Genomic DNA, 13,056 nt, shown 5'->3' with positions numbered 1-13,056 from the left:
GTCTACTCTTCTCAGCCATTCTTCAAAGATGTGCACATTTAGCAACATAAAATCGGCCACTCATTAATATAATCCCAAACCGTTAGGCTATATTATGCATGTATTCTGCATGCTTTGAACAAAACCCCAAATTGATTATATGACAATTACGAAATGATTTATTCAGGCATGCTGTTCATTAATCTCTGCTGTAAAGACCAGAACCCCACGTCCACTTTATATGATATACACGCCTTCTTGCTCTGTATATCTTACATTGTTTAAAAGGGATCTACTCAAGGGCATGGGATAAGTAGCATACATAAACCAACGTTAACTCAGCGTTATAGGCTACATTCATTATAGCATTGACAGAAAAACAAACTATTACGCTTTTCATTTTTTTCTCTCTGCTTAATATTCTACATATGCCTTCCGCCTTTTCGGGGTTAATTTAAAATAATTTTTAATAGGCGCAATGAAATGTGTAATAATCGGGAATGTGTATTAATCCACAGTGGGGCAGAGTGTGAACACAAAGCAATGAGTTTGCTGATTAACATATTTTGTAAGCGAGAGCCCTTCTTTTCTCAGGCCCATGGGCAGATGGCCCCCGTCTTTCTGCAAACACGTTAACCCCTGTTCTGATCATATTTACTCCAGCGGCACCAAAGGGAATACACATCAATTCAGCAGGGTCTCTTTCAAACAAACCATTCCCCCATTCTACTCCTAGCAAAGAACACTCCATGCCTGCTGGTGATGCACAAACACTAGAATAATTCCAGACACTGTTATTTGATTACACGGTTTATTGTTTTAAATATGTGGACAGAAAATTACATACATGTGAGTTAGATATGGATTCGAGACCCCAAGACTTTCATTCTTTCTTTTAGTTTTTAAATGCAGTTCTTATTAATAATTACTGCTGGTAGAACATCACGCCAATGGACTTTGAGAACCAAAGCACTTTAAACTAAGAACAGATTACAGCGTTAATCCGCTTTCATAAGCTCCTATACATGTTCAGTTGTTTAGGTTGATGTCAAATAACTTAATTGGCTGCTTTCCTCCCACGGACAAATATTAAAGTATAGGTATGTAGCATACAAAATCACAGCTCATGTAACCACAATCAAAATGAGTAATAGTTGATGAGTAGCCAACTTAAAAAAGGAACTTCATATAAATTGTTACATAGTTATTTGTAACCTTCTGAGCGCTGATGATCGTTTCTGTAATGTAATAGTTATTAAAGAATGCGCCTGTAACAATATGCAACGCAGTGTGTCAATGCAGGTTCAGGACAGTGGTGCTGTGTGATTTATTATTGTGACTGTGCTGTAGGGGGTGCGCAAGCGTCTTGTTTGAGTGGGTGAGTGGGTGAGTGTGCGTTTGTGTTTGCTTGGGTGGGATAAGCCATTTATTTGCACGAGCTTAAATAGATTTATAATATTATCTGAGATGAACACACCGCAATACAAATAGCATTGCAGGGATACATTGCGACATATATGTTATTTGCTCAAATGCAAAAGGGAGAACTAAGAGAATGTGTCAGTGCATCACGTGTGAAATAACATAAGAATAACATATTTTGATTTTATTTGGGGATATTAACTAAAACGAGGGCACAGCTGATTTAATTGACTGCTCTATACAGGGAGCTCAGAATGACTACTGTTATCTCTATCTCTTAATCATTCCGATTAACAGCAATGCATTGCACTTTAACTAGGTTTAATCGATGTTGGTACTTTTTATTGATACATTTTAAACAACAAGCTTAACACACACCATGTAACACCATTTAACACCATTTGGGGTTAACCTGGAGAATCCTTACTCCAAAATAATTACAAATTTTACAACTACGGTATTTTCAGGGGCCCGTAGCAGACAAAGACATCTACAGTGGGACTGGGACTGAATGCTCTCGAGTGAGGATTGGGAAGCAAACTCCTAAATCCCTGCCCATGACAGGTTTACAACCCGCCAAACAATAGACAAAATCAGAGTACTGATCAGTGATGATGAGTGTCATTTAGGATGCTTGGGAAGTTAGGACTCTATTGGCCCCCCTGTCGCTCCAAGGAACATTAGCTCAATCTCGCCCACCCCATTTAACACCAAGTTCCAATCTAAGGGAACAATCTATCTACTTATATGATCAGTCATACCGCCAGCTACCACGGTTGCCAGGTCCGCTCATAATAAACGGGATTGGAATTTTTTTTTTTTGAGAGGCAGTTGGAATTTGAGTCGCGGGTTTCAATTTGCATAAACACCCACTCTAGGGTTGCGCTTGTTTTGGGGTTATTTTGAAAGCCAGTGACGCTTTTTTTCTCGTGAGGCTTGCCAACACTGCCAGTTCCTCTGTTCCATCTACACACTTAGATGTGGAACCACGAAACCGATGCAAAAAATAAATCTAACCGTGTCAACTTGTCTCCTGAAGAGACCGTTTTTGTATTGGGAAAAATTATGACATCACTGTCAAGAATCAAGACCCTTTTAAATACCTGAGTAATTTAAGAAAAACAATGTTCCTGACTGTGACTCGCACGTTATAGCCAAGAACCCCCGCTCCTATTGAGAACTGAAAATAATACTTAAAATGATAAATAAATAACTAAATAAATAAATAAAACGTATTGCCCGTTCCGTAATGCAGAGAACGCACACGCACATGGCTTTTGTGGATAAATTAGTATACATTGATGAAATTATACTTGATTGATATGCCAACACATTGACAGTATTTACCCCATAATAACCGTTTTGTTTGTATTTGTACTGTAAATCGTGCTGGCCACGTTCAAATAGGCATACTTTTTCAGTGTGCACAATAGTTTTAGTTTATTTGCAGTTTGTCTCGAGGCTAACTAAGTACAGTACTAAAATACACTTTCTCGAACATTAAAGAGAAAGAAAACGAACTCACTGACTAAACGCTTGTCATTGAACGTGTCGAGTTACTTTTAATATTTCTAGGCTTGGGTTTAAAACGAACATAAATAAATAATGAAAGTAATCAAACAAATATCGACACACTTTTAATAATTAATGGGAGGTGGAGGACACCTGTACAAACAGGATACAAAGTGTGTAAACATAATCTTAGAATGGAAGTTTCTTTTAAATAACAAGAAGGGAGAGGCAATAGAAATGTTGCAATATACTCAGAATAGGGCGACGTGGAGGGCTTTATGGCCTAATGATTGTTTGTGTAAACCAATTAGTGGTGTAAAAGTGGTAGGATCGTGCCACTAATTTAGTAAAATAAGCTGTAAAAAAGCCTCAATGGGTGTCATTTCTCCTGTCTGTTTTGACAGGGCAGCTTTATAACACCACAAACGTTGGTGCATTAATTTAGGTAATCATTTGAGATGAGGCCAGCCAACGCTTTACCCAGGCGAGTCTGCGCATTGTCAGGAAAATGTACCCTTTGTTTATACAAAACGTCCTTTATTTACAGTATGGATATAAGTAGGCTTTTGGACACACAACTGCCATACTATCCACACCACACCGCAAATAATAACAATGCGGTACTAAATTGGCAATTGAATACATCCCAAATTAATATAATTTTCCAGAAAGTGACAGTATGTGCTGTTATTATTATTATTATTATTATTATTATTATTATTATTATTATTATTATTATTATTATTATTATTATTATTGACAGACCCAGGTTAACCTGTTTTATCTGATGTCTGTCAAATCGTTACCTCTCAAAGCTCTCCGTGAAGTCACCCCCCCCCCCCGACCCCCGCACTGCAGAGTTCAGTTCCACAGTTACTTTCTCTGTGAAGTTTCTGTTGAAAGGGCCAGTCTTGCTTCTCCACTCGAAGATCAAAGGGTCTGTTATCTGAACGCCTGCGAGCTACACTATCTCACCGTCCCCCAGCGCCTTTCTCTTCAAACAAAGCTGATACAAAGCTAGAGGGCATGTCCTTCTGAATTTTTTTTTTTTTTTTTTTTACAAATCAAACAGTATTACATTTTTATTATGATATACATACACATACAGTTTAATACAATATTTTGTTGTCAGTCTGGCTGTATAAATAAGCTTCAAATACCACCTAGCAACAAAAATGCACCAAATCTTTATTTTATTTAAAAATGACAAACGTATCCCAACAGCCAATTTAATAAAATAAAATAATAACCAAAAATGTTTTTTTAGTTAATTATGGTTAGTTAGTAAAGCATGGAAACATTCTAATTTTACTACTTCATTTATAATACATATCTATATTAAAAGCTTCAAATATAGGTGGATTTAATGGATGATAAATATAACTAATTACAAGTGATCAACTTTAAGTTTTAGTGTAATCGCTACAGTCACTTTTAGAGGAGCAAACCAGAAAAGGTCATATATGGTAGATATGCCAGTAAGGAGAACGTGGCATTATGATGTTGAACAGACAGACAAAAGTAAAAAAAAAAAAAAAAAAACACCCTCACTGCATTTAATGTCACTGGGCAGCTGCCCATATGACTGACCTTTAACCTCTTGTAAATCAATCTGCAGTTACAATGTGTGCCTGGTTTGCAAAGAAACCCACTTCTGGTTGTCAGTGATGTGAAGCAACTGTAAATAACCTTGTTTTATTTTTTAACGCACCCTCATCGGAATCAGTTTGTTGGTAAATAAAAGTACAGGGTAGTCCCTTGATAGCGATCAACATAAAAGGAATATAAAATGTTCTTGTAATGGTCCCAATAGAGTCACGGGATCTTTAGATTGTTTATTAATAGTGTCCTTAATCAGGAGTTGGTTGCACAAGGAAGGACGGTGCGGGTAACTTTATCTATTTATGAGAATCTGAACATTTACAGCACGTTAACTATATACTGCGTTTGGTATGATATGATTTTATTCCAATGATAAATTTTGATACTGGAAAATATTTTCTGATGTGATGGCATACTTTATCTACTGTAGGACTGTGGATGAGTACATGAGGATTGCACACTTTGTTTTCTGCTGTCATTGTAAAGATAAAAGGCTGTATATTATTATTATTATTATTATTATTATTATTATTATTATTATTATTATTATTATTATTATTATTATTATTATGCGTAGTAACTTCCAAATTATTGTTTGAATTATTTTGGTTGAATGAATTTCAAAGTTTCAGGGAAAATAATTTAATATATACACATATATTAAAGCCACTGGGCCATCCCATGAAAACGTAACATTTACACTGGATAAGTCATCACTATCAAGTGGGGGATAGTGATTACCCACAAATCTTGTGGCCCTTGCCATTAATCTGATATTGAAGATTTAAAGAGTAAGTAGTGGGGTTCCAGAAAATATAACGTTACACATCCCCACGTTTTGCTACAACTGTTTAAATAATGTACCTGTAATTGTTCTTTTCATTGTTAACATCCTGACAACTTTTTACACTTATAACTTTAAAGTCTGTTTAGTGCACTCGGGTTTGAGATCTGTCCTCTAAATCACTGCAGGAAAAGCGAATAAAATAAAACCAAAAAAACATAACAACAAGTGCTCTGGCTTTTCTATTCCATACCATGGATCATTACTGCTGTTACCCGTTTGACTTTAAAGTTATAAGTGTAAAAAGTTGTCAGGATGTTCACAATGAAAAGAGAAATCACAGGTATGTTATTTAAACAGTTGTAGCAACACATGGGGACGTGTAATGCTATATGTTTCAGAACCCCGCTACTTACTCTTTAATAAAGGTGCCATTTTCATGGGACATATATTGACATATATTGATCATTAAAAATGAATTAGTGGGGTGGTCATGTCTTTTAGTCAGTCTACAGTTGCCTTTACACAGTGCATGCTGGAGAAAGTTGAAAGTTTTAGTTTAGGTACAGTAGTTTACATTGATATTATCTGTAAGAGTACGTGTTTATACTAGCAGCCTTTTCAGCTTAAGTGGGTTCACTTGTCATGTACTGATATCCATCAAAACATGTACTGATATGTTTCTTAATATCTGATGGACACCCAGCAATACCACTAAGCAGTAAATTCACCAGGGCATTCTCAAAAGATGTGTTAAAAAACAAACAGAAAAAAACAACCCAACTAAACAAAAATAAAAAATGTGATCTCCTCGTTCATTTCGTTTAAGTGTAGTAATGGATATGTTGTGGAAGGGGGTGGGGGGGTGGGGGGTCAGTACAAAACCTCGGCAAGTATCAGTTGTTTCACCCCAAACGCAAAGTAAAAAAGTACACGCTAAAGTACTCATCTCTGTTTACATCAGCTTCCTGCCGTTTCAGAAAAGATTTGTAAGAGAGTGAAAGCAAGCTGATTAAAGTAGGTTAGCTACATTTACACTTAACATTTAGGGAAAAAAAAAAAGCTTAATCTTGCCGATTATAAAAAAAAATTGTAAATCTGTTTCAAAGTTTGTAATCCCCTGATCAAAATATCTTTGTTGAAACAAAAAAAAAATCCCAAACAGACCCCTGATGGCTTAAAAAATGGCCTGTGTAGTTTAAGAATGCATATTACAACTTTGTTCCATGGCAGATAACAGCAGGATTAGCGATCATTAACCAGATCCCCGCCCTCTCAGGCATCTCTTGTCAAGACTGCATGGAAACAGGAGATATACAGAGTTAGAGTGAGGAAAAAATAATGAAACTTGGCTGTCTTTCGTTCACCTTTTAAACCTCATAGTTCATTGTAGACATGTTAAGCCGCTGGTTGTACAGACACAACTGATTCAACAGTGTAATCTAATCACAGAGACCACAAAGTCAAAAAATATATCAGGTAAACAGCGATACATCAATGCATCATACAGTTTAAAATCAGGCTGTGTGTCAGCTATGAGTGTCTGTAGAGGTGGCTGGCTGCCTGCCTGCCTTTTATTGAATCTACACAGCCCAGAAATCTACTTTTTATCAGGTAAAGGTGGTGACTGGTTGGTTTCTGTGTACTGTACAGTCAATATGGGCGCTGTAGACTTGCAAATCGTGCAAAAGTGCTAAGCCTGTTTGGCAAAACTGATGGTAAAATAATCGAGTAAAAGATTTTGCGGGGGAAATAAAGCTCCAACATTTTTTGACAAAACCAACAAGGTTATTGACATAAGTTACAGTGGCTTTAAAAAGACCTCTGAAAAAATCAGCAACAGTCAGATCCATTAATCACTGAACCATTACTGTTCCATTTATAGAAATGACTTGGATACAAACTGCAATGATGGTAAACCAGGGAGTAGGGAATGTATTAAAGGGAATCAGACCTGCTCTGTAACTGGACAGGCTTAAAAAAAAATAATTAAAACATGTGCTTGAATGTACTGCATATTTAGCACACAAATTTAGGATACAAGTACTAAATGTGAAAACTTTGAAATATATTTTAGAGTGGACTCCACTTTAACAGTGTCTAGTCAATGTGAAGATAAAATAAAAAAGGCAACCATAGTCAGAAATGCTGCTAAAATGATATTATTCTCTACTTGGATTATTGTGTCTGGTTCTGGCCAAAATTTTTTTTATTATTGCACTCGAGTAGCTAGAGAAAAACATCCCGGCTAATCCCGGGCTTAATGACATGAACTGTGAGGGCAGGTTAAAATAGTTCAATCTCGTCAGCCTAAAAAAAAAGACAGGTAAGGAGAAATTGTATTCAGGTTAATAAACTCCGAAATGATGTAGATAGTTAACCCAAGTCACTCATTAAAAATGAGGACTTCAAATTTAGGAGTAGGATAAGAGGGCACAAATGGACGTTTATCTGTAGTAAGTTCAGAACAGAAGGTAGGAGCATTTATTTTTATGCAGTAAGTTATACATTTTTTAAATAGTAATATCTAAAGCACTAGGACCATTAAAAAGCGAACAGCAGTCAGATTTGGCATGTGCGTTGCTAGCCAGGGATAAGCCTGTTCTCATTCTCAGCATTTTCTTTTGTGTTCCATTTTTTTTTTTTTTCATAGAATTTGTTACATTTAAAGAATGCAATCTTCAGGTTTCTGGTGCCAGCACAGCAGAACAGACGCCATGATTAGAGTCATTCTTTCTTTATTTATTTAAGGAATTTTGAAGAATGTAAAGTGGTGCTGGTGATGATTGATGAGTTGACAGCACTGGTGGCTGAACCTCTCCTCATACCCACAGAGTAGCTGCTGGATCAGCAGTGTCAGTGCTAGCTTCCACCCTGCCCATCCCATTCTAAGAGTCACCTGTCACCTGTGCTAGACCACATATGGCCCAACCCAACAGTGAAATGTTTTGTCTTTGATTTGAGTATCCTTGCTGAGTTATTTCAACCTGGTCTATTTGTTATTTTCTGTAATAAGATAGAATAGAGGATCATATATAACACAGACAGTAGGACAATAAACAATACAAAAACAAACAAAAAAGAAGATTTTAAAATCAAGTTTCATCCAACAACGCCTTTTCTGTGACTACTGTAAAAACAACATTACCAGTCGTGATACTGTGGGTAGGAGTTATACAGTACATCATTAACATGGCATTAAAAAATAGATTATTTTTGTTTCACACCCTTGTACATAAATAATGTAACTGTGGATCAAACCCAGGGCCCCCGATGAGCACCCAGGTCCCCAGCCAGCAATCACTAGTTAATTGTAATATTATTATTTTAATTGATGATAGCATGCCTACATGTTTTGTTATTTCCTGTTTGTCAAGTTTTTGGAATAGTTTACATACACTTCTAAGAAAGAAAGATCAAACTGTATTTTATGTCACGACCACACAGTAATTGTAGAGTAATTGCTAGGAGTCCTGAATAGGATAACATTTTAATGAGCGATCTTGTCTGCAATAAAATATCAATGCCCTTTACTTAAATTAGATATCCTTATCTCAATTTTGTTGATTTTCATTTATAGGTTCTATCATTAAATGAAATCAGACAATGGCATTGGTTAATATTTATTCTTAAAAGGTGTGCAAGGAAAACTCCCAAATTCTGCAGTCTAACACAGATTAAAGGTAAAGTTTGTCAAAAGAAAATCCTTCATTGTATTTGATATTTATTTATGCATATATTTTTTTTTAGCTGGGTGTTCTAATGGATCTCTTGAGTCATTTATTGCTCACTGAGGTGTCAGTGTTTAAACAAGTAAGCTGCCTAATGAGCACAAAAACACTAAAGCAGATTGCTGTCTGGATAAATAGTCCCACGCCTGTTTTAAAAAAAAAAGCTTTATATACATAACGAATATCATATGTGTCTCTTTTACAAAATTCAGTGATTATGGAACTGCCCGTGGTATCAAAACAATTAAACTGCTACAGTCTGATTAGTTAAACTAATTAGTTAAACGTTTCAGCTTAAACAATGACAAGTACTGTATATGCTGTGTAATGTTGGGACAGTTTCAGTGCACATTCCTGTCAAACGAGCTTAAAAACCTGTTTGCAGTTTTTTCATTCTGTGAAAGTAACCAGCCTTTATAGTATGACTAGAGATACCATCTGACGTAGCAGAAGAATGCTAGTCATCTAAACAGAGAGAGGGGAGGGGGGGATAAGCCTATAACATGTGACCCGGAAAAGTATTTTTGCTTAATGCTTACAGACGTGCTCAAATTTGTTGGTACCCATACAGCTCATTGAAATAATGCTTCATTCCTCTTGAAAAGTGATGAGATTAAAAGCTATTTTATCATGTATACTTGCATGCCTTTGGTATGTCATAGAATAAAGCAAAGAAGCTGTGAAAAGAGATGAATGATTGCTTATTCTACAAAGATATTCTAAAATGGCCTAGACACATTTGTTGGTACCCCTTAGAAAAGATAATAAATAATTGGATTACAGTGATATTTCAAACTAATTAGTTTCTTTAATTAGTATCACACATGTCTCCAATCTTGTAATCAGTCATTCAGCCTATTTAAATGGAGAAAAGTAGTCACTGTGCTGTTTGGTATCATTGTGTGCACCACACTAAACATGGACCAGAGAAAGCAAAGGAGAGAGTTGTCTGAGGAGATCAGAAAGAAAATAAAGGCTACAAGACCATCTCCAAGCAGCTTGATGTTCCTGTGACAACAGGAATATTATTAAGAAGTTTAAGGTCCATGGAACTGTAGCCAACCTCCCTGGGCGCGGCCGCAAGAGGAAAATCGACCCCAGATTGAACAGAAGGATAGTGCGAATGGTAGAAAAAGAACCAAGGATAACTGCCAAAGAGATACAAGCTGAACTCCAAGGTGAAGGTATGTCAGTTTCTGATCACACCATCCGTCGCTTTTTGAGCAAAAGTGGGCTCCATGGAAGAAGACCCAGGAGGACTCCACTTTTGAAAGAAAAACATAAAAAAGCCAGACTGGAATTTGCTAAAATGCATATTGACAAGCCACAATCCTTCTGGGAGAATGTCCTTTGGACAGATGAGTCAAAACTGGAGCTTTTTGGCAAGTCACATCAGGTGTATGTTCACAGACGAAAAAATGAAGCTTTCAAAGAAAAGAACACCATACCTACAGTGAAACATGGAGGAGGCTCGGTTATGTTTTGTGGCTGCTTTGCTGCGCCTGGCACAGGGTGCCTTGAATCTGTGCAGGGCACAATAAAATCTCAAGACTATCAAGGCATTCTGGAGCGAAACGTACTGCCCAGTGTCAGAAAGCTTTGTCTCAGTCGCAGGTCATGGGTCCTCCAACAGGATAATGATCCAAAACACACAGCTAAAAGCACCCAAGAATGGATAAGAACAAAACATTGGACTATTCTGAAGTGGCCTTCTATGAGTCCTGATCTGAATCCTATCGAACATCTATGGAAAGAGCTGAAACTTGCAGTCTGGAGAAGGCACCCATCAAACCTGAGACAGCTGGAGCAGTTTGCTCAGGAAGAGTGGGCCAAACTACCTGTTAACAGGTGCAGAAGTCTCATTGAGAGCTACAGAAAACGTTTGATTGCAGTGATTGCCTCTAAAGGTTGTGCAACAACATATTAGGTTAGCGGTCCCATCATTTTTGTCCATGCCATTTTCATTTGTTTTATTATTTACAATATTATGTTGAATAAAAAATCAAAAGCAAAGTCTGATTTCTATTAAATATGGAATAAACCATGGTGGATGCCAATTACTTTTTTCAGTTTCAAGTTATTTCAGAGAAAATTGTGCATTCTTCGTTTTTTGTGGAGGGGTACCAACAAATTTGAGCACGTCTGTAATTGTTATGCTCATTTACACATCAGGATTTTCCTTTTGTCTCAGTCCAGATCCCACCACAGAGAACTGCAAAAGGATGAAAGAGAGCATCCTGTTTTAAATTAGTCAGTTACTGCTATTTTTAGCGGCTGCTATACTATTTCTGCACAGATTTGGCATTATTGTTATTATTATTTATTTCTTAGCAGATGCCCTTATCCAGGGCGACTTACAATTGTTACAAGATATCATTATTTATTTATTTATTTATTTATTTTTTTAACACATTATTTTTACATACAATTACCCATTTATACAGTTTTTTTTTTTTACTGGAGCAATCCAGTTTAATTAGTTGTGTAATTGTTGCCACGTCTTTTTTACTGCAGTATCTGTCAGTGTTTTTTGGTTCCTGCTTCTGACCTCACCACGTAGCCACCCTGTCAAAGACCAATTATTATTTTTATTTATTTTCCCCCAATTTGGAATGTATAATTATGTTTTTTTTCCTCACCGCAGCTAGTCCCTATACAGCACGGACGTTCTGAGGGTGTGTGAGCGTCCTTCGATCTCATCAGCCTAAAGCCAGAATTGCTTTTATGCCAAGCAATCCAGAGCAGAGGTAGCGGGCTACCTATCCCGGAGAACAGAGACCAGCCCTGCTTTTTATCCACTCTGAATGTGCTCGGTGTCTGGCCAGTAGGGTTCGCTCTTGCGCGATGAGGAGAAGCAATCCCTGCCGGTTTCCCATCACCCACCCCGGGAGCATCAGAGCCAATGTGACGCCCTCTTCGGAGTCCCCAACAGAGTTCGGACTCTTTGAACAAGCCGGGACGCAAACTGGCTCTGTCCAAGCTCCCACCGGGGACCCCTTGTGCTTCAGTTTTTAATGCCTGTGGGGGCGTTATGGTTTGAATATAGTAGTGAGAGAATTGCTTGCCTTGACAGAGCTAGCCAAGTTGATTTACAAACCAGTTTCATTTCGTTGTGGCAAAAAGCATTCAACTATTGAACACTCAATAGTGCTGAATTCACATGGAAAAACATTTCTCGTCAAAACATTTGTCATTGAATTTTAATTTCTTATACTGTTAAGTTAAAAATCAAATGTCATTCATTTTTTTAGAAAATCAATGGACTCATAATTGCAGGCTACAATATGGGAATTTTGCTGACGTTATTAATTCATTCATACTTTACTAATCATGTTCAGTATGATTTTCCAATGCTTTTATGGAAAATGTATTTTCTTAACTTTTAATTTAGGAAGGTTGTGCAACATGTTAACTGGTTCGTAGAGGATTTGATTTGGATAACACATTTTTGAAAAAAAAAAAAGTTTTGGATAGATAAATTGGATACTTGATCCCCTTTGGGTCTCAATGAGGAGATTGATTGGTCGATGTTTTTGAAATAATTAAATAACAATGTATCGTCAAGGGGGAAAGAGATGGTTTACCTTGACGATGCATTAATTAAATACATAATGTCAGTGATTGTTCTAATCATGAATTGTATAATCTGTTGTTTATATTGATTCTTGTTTTTAATTGGTAATTATGTAGTGATTTGAATCACCTGTGTAATGTAGGAAGGGTTAAACACTCCATACACACTGAAGATGGGCGGTAAGACCGAAACATGTTCATGTTTATTAATATGTTTGTTTTAAATTAAATAAAAATAAAAATAAAGATATTTTGAGTGCAGACTTTTCGCTGTTTTGTTTAACTGCACAAATAGAGAAAAAGAAAAATAGAGAGATTGTTTGGCAGGTGAGATTCGAGGGTCCGTTGAGGAAGTTAATCTAAACAGTGGTAGATCTAAATAGCACCACCCTTTCGGTAAATAAAATAGAGACTTTTTTGTGCCAGGATTCTCGTAAACCATTGTATCATTTT

Source organism: Acipenser ruthenus, chromosome 2 (assembly GCF_902713425.1).
Source record: "Acipenser ruthenus chromosome 2, fAciRut3.2 maternal haplotype, whole genome shotgun sequence".
NCBI classification, from domain to species: domain Eukaryota; kingdom Metazoa; phylum Chordata; class Actinopteri; order Acipenseriformes; family Acipenseridae; genus Acipenser; species Acipenser ruthenus.
This window is presented reverse-complemented; position numbering follows the sequence as displayed.